Source organism: Coregonus lavaretus, assembly GCF_964263955.1.
Source record: "Coregonus lavaretus genome assembly, chromosome: 19".
Lineage (NCBI taxonomy): Eukaryota > Metazoa > Chordata > Actinopteri > Salmoniformes > Salmonidae > Coregonus > Coregonus lavaretus.
The window spans coordinates 39,956,333-39,961,350 of NC_140006.1; positions in this window are offsets into that span (position 1 = coordinate 39,956,333).

Genomic DNA, 5,018 nt, shown 5'->3' on the forward strand with positions numbered 1-5,018 from the left:
GTGCCAGCTAGTGACGACCGAAACCCTGGGTCCTGATGTTGATCATTACAGGTGAACTTGAGATAACTTTTCCTGCTTTCCATTTCTCAATGCACATCAACATCGCAATTATCGATAATGGATCTGCCAAGATAATGTTATAAAGGAAGATGTATGACAATCAAACAAAAGACCGGTGCGGAGATTGAGCCATGGAGTCATTTAGAGACTGGGGCGAGACAGACATTGACTCTCTCTACTGCGGCCCCTATTTCCACCTCTCATTTCAGAAGAGAATGCTTTTCAGCTATCACGCTTAGACAGGTCCACTCATCGGCCTCATCTATCCCCATTATGCTTCAATCACAGCCTCACATCGTCCCATTGGAAAAATAGCTGTGGAGATTGCGGGCCACTTTATTTATTTAGTGTCAGAATTACATTAGGGTTTTGGGAGATTGCTATCCTCAATGTGATTGAGTTACCTTTTGAGAAAGAAAACAAGTGTGAACAGGGAATCTTTCAGTTAATTCCATTGACATTAGTTATCATGCAAGACGTGTGCTTATCAGCATGCAGGTGCTTAATTGCTGCTATGGGAGATTTGATAGAGCTGGAAAGCATGGCCAAAACATTACTCCAACATTACTCCAACATTACTCCAACACTACGCCAACATTACTCCAACATTACTCCAACATTCCTCAAAAATTACTCCAACACATCTGCACATCCCCTCACTGCCTTCATAAGATAATGAGAAACAGAGATGGATAGAATATGATGTGTAATGTGAAATGTGTAGTGTGTAGTGTGTAATGTGTGGTGTGTAATGTGTAGTGTGTAATGTGTAATGTGTAATGTGTAGTGTGTAGTGTGTAGTGTGTAATGTGAAATGTGTAGTGTGTAGTGTGTGGTGTGTAATGTGTAGTGTGTAATGTGTAGTGTGTAATGTGTGGTGTGTAATGTGTAGTGTGTAATGTGAAATGTGTAGTGTGTAGTGTGTGGTGTGTAATGTGTAGTGTGTAATGTGTAGTGTATAATGTGTAATGTGTAGTGTGTAGTGTGTAATGTGTAATGTGTAATGTGTAATGTGTAGTGTGTAGTGTGTAGTGTGTAATGTGTAATGTGTAATGTGTAGTGTGTAGTGTGTAATGTGTAGTGTGTAATGTGTGGTGTGTAATGTGTAGTGTATAATGTGTAATGTGTAGTGTGTAGTGTGTAATGTGTAGTGTGTAATGTGAAATGTGTAGTGTGTAGTGTGTAATGTGTGGTGTGTAATGTGTAGTGTGTAATGTGTAGTGTGTAGTGTGTAATGTATAGTGTGCAGTGTGTAATGTGTAATGTGTAATGTGTAGTTTGTAGTGTGTAATGTGTAGTGTTTAATGTGTAGTGTGTAATGTGTAGTGTGTGGTCTGTAATGTGTAGTGTGTAATGTGTAGTGTGTAATGAGTATTGTGTAGTGTGTAATATGTAGTGTGTAATGTGTAATGTGTAATGTGTAGTTTGTAGTTTGTAGTGTGTAGTGTTTACTGTGTAGTGTGTAATGTGTAGTGTGTAATGTGTAATGTGTAGTGTGTAATGTGTAGTGTGTAGTGTGTAATGAGTATTGTGTAGTGTGTAATGTGTAATGTGTAATGTGTAATGTGTAATGTGTAATGTGTAGTGTGTAGTGTGTAGTGTGTAGTTTTAGTGTGTAATGTGTCATGTGTCATGTGTAGTGTGTAGTGTGTTGTGGGTTGTGTGTAATGTGTAGTTTGTAGTTTGTAGTTTGTAGTTTGTAGTGTGTAATGTGTAGTGTGTAATGTGTAATGTGTAGTGTGTAATGTTTAATGTGTAGTGTGTACTGTGTAATGTGTAATGTGTAGTGTGTAGTGTGTAATGTGTGGTGTGTAATGTGTAGTGTGTAGTGTGCAATGTGTAGTGTGTAATGTGTAATGTGTAGTGTGTAATGTGTAGTGTGTAATGTGTAGTGTGTAATGTGTAGTGTGTAATGTGTAATGTGTAGTGTGTAATGTGTAGTGTGTAATGTGTAATGTGTAGTGTGTAATGTGTAGTGTGTAATGTGTAGTGTGTAGTGTGCAATGTGTAGTGTGTAATGTGTAATGTGTAGTGTGTAATGTGTAGTGTGTAATGTGTAGTGTGTAATGTGCAGTGTGTAATGTGTAATGTGTAGTGTGTAATGTGTAATGTGTAATGTGTAATGTGTAATGTGTAGTGTGTAGTGTGTAGTGTGTAATGTGTAATGTGTAGTGTGTAGTGTGTAGTGTGTAGTGTGTAGTGTGTAGTGTGTAGTGTGTAGTGTGTAGTGTGCAATGTGTAGTGTGTAGTGTGTAATGTGTAGTGTGTAGTGTGTAGTGTGTAATGTGTAGCGTGTAATGTGTAGTGTGTAATGTGTAATGTGTAGTGTGTAATGTGCAATGTGTAGTGTGTAATGTGTAATGTGTAATGTGTAATGTGTAATGTGTAATGTGTAATGTGTAGTGTGTAGTGTGTAATGTGTAATGTGTAGTGTGTAGTGTGTAGTGTGTAATGTGTAATGTGTAATGTGTAGTGTGTAATGTGTAATGTGTAATGTGTAGTGTGTAATGTGTAGCGTGTAATGTGAATCTTTCATTATGTCACGCCCTGACTCAAGGGACTTGTATTTGTTGAGTCAGGGTGTGTATTTTCTGTGTTGTGTTTGGCTATGTTGATTGTCTATGTTAGATTCTAGTATGTCTAGATCTATGTTGGCCTGTGTGGTTCCTAATCAGGGGCAGCTGTCGCTCGTTGTCTCTGATTGGGGACCATACTTAGGCAGCCTTTTGGCACCTGTTAGTTGTGGGATCTTGTTCTGTGTGAGGTATGTTATTTGTCTACCTTGGACTTCACGTTTCGTTTGTTGTTTTGTCGTGGTGTTTAAGTTTAAATAAACATGTATGCTTATCACGCTGCGCCTTGGTCCATCCCGTTCGTCAACGATCGTGACAGAAGATCCCCCCAAAATAGGACCAAGCAGCGTGTTCAGGAGCAAACGGGAATTAAACAGGAGGTTACGTTAGTAGATGTCCTCCTCGGTTGGGGGAGAATTACGAAGGAGGAGGCCGTCCGCTACCGGAGGGCGATGAATGAGGATTTTCAGGTAGGAGAGGAGAAACGGCGCCAACAGTGCCGATGACGGAGACCCGAGAGGCAACCCCAAGAAAATGTTGGGGGGGGGCACACGGTGTGGACGACAAGGCAGCAGGAGGCAGCGACAGGGCGATTCTGCAGGTTAGGAGAGGAGGCCACCAGGTTACGGGGGCTATTGGTCCAGAGGGAGCAGGAGTTATTTGGTCAGAGGGAGGAGCTACAGGAGGCTATAAGGGAGAAGGAGAGTGTAGAGGCACGGCGAGAGGAGCTGGTTAGGCAGCAGAAGCAAGTGGTGCGTGGTGTGTGTCGCCAGTCTGGTCCGGCCCATTCCTGATCCCCGCACTAAGCCAGTGGTGCGTGTTCCCAGTACGGCCCGACCCATTCCTGCTTCCCGCACTAAGGCAGTGGTGTGTGTTTCCAGTACGGTCCGGCCCGTTCCTGCTCCCCGCACTAAGCCAGTGGTGCATGTTCCCAGTACGGCCCGACCCATTACTGCTTCCCGCACTAAGCCAGTGGTGTGTGTTCCCAGTACGGTCCGGCCCGTTCCTGCTCCCCGCACTAAGCCAGAGGTGTGTGTTCCCAGTACGGTCCGGCCCGTTCCTGCTCCCCGCACTAAGCCAGTGGTGTGCGTCGCCAGCCCGGTCCAGCCTGTTCCTGTCCCTCGCACCAAGACAGTGGTGCGCGTCGCCAGCCCGGTCCGGCCTGTTCCTGTCCCTCGCACCAGGCCAGTGGTGTGCGTCGCCAGCCCGGTCCGGCTTGTTCCTGCCCCTCGCACCAAGCCAGTGGTGCGCGTCGCCAGCCCGGTCCGGCCTGTTCCTGTCCCTCGCACCAAGCCAGTGGTGCGCGTCGCCAGCCCGGTCCGGCCTGTTCCTGTCCCTCGCACCAAGCCAGTGGTGCCTGTCACCAGCCCGGTCCGGCCTGTTCCTGTCCCCCGCACCAAGCAAGTGGTGCGCGTCCCCAGTCCGGTACGCCCCATTCCTGCTCCCCGCACCAAGCAAGTGGTGTGCGTCCCCAGTCCGGTACGCCCCGTTCCTGCTCCCCGCACCAAGCAAGTGGTGCGCGTCGCCAGTCCGGTACGGCCCGTTCCTGCTCCCCGCACCAAGCAAGTGGTGCGCGTCGCCAGTCCGGTACGGCCCGTTCCTGCTCCTCGCACCAAGCCAGTGGTGCGCGTCGTCAGCCCGGTCCGGTCCGTTTCTGCTCCCCGCACCAAGCCAGTGGTGCGCGTCGTCAGCCCGGTCCGGCCTGTTCCTGTTTACCGCACCAAGCCAGTGGTGCGTGTGTCCAGTCCGGCACGGCCCGTGCCTGTTCCACCGGTGCCTGGTCCGGCACCGGTCAGCTGCTCCACTCCGGAGCTAGAGCAATCCGCTCCACCTGGGTCCAGTCCAGCTCCGGTCAGCGGTTCCACTCCGGAGCCAGAGCAATCCGCTCCACCGGAGTCCGGTCCAACTCCGGGCAGCGGATCCACTCCGGAGCCAGAGCAATCCGCTCCACCGGGATCCAGTCCAGCTCCGGTCAGCCGCTCCACTCCGGAGCCAGAGCAGTCCGCTCCACCGGTGCCTGATCCAGCTCCGGTCAGCGGCTCCACTCCGGAGCCAGAGCAGTTCGATCCACCGTCGTCGCGCCCAGCTCCAGTCAGCGGTTCCAGTCCAGACCCAGATGTCAGCCTCTCTCCAGGTTCGGGGTCTCCCACACCAGGGTCCAGACAGGGCTTGGTACGTCGTGGGAGGAAGGAGAGGGGAAGCAGCGCGCCGAGGTCCAGACCAGACCAGGGGCGCAACAGGGAGGTGGAGAGTAAGTGGTGGTCACGCCCGGAGCCGGATCCGCCTCCGAGGCGGAATGCCCACCCGGCCCCTACCCTGTTAGGTTTATGTGGCGCGGTCAGAGTCCGCACCTTTGGGGGGGGGTACTGTCACGCCCTGACTCAA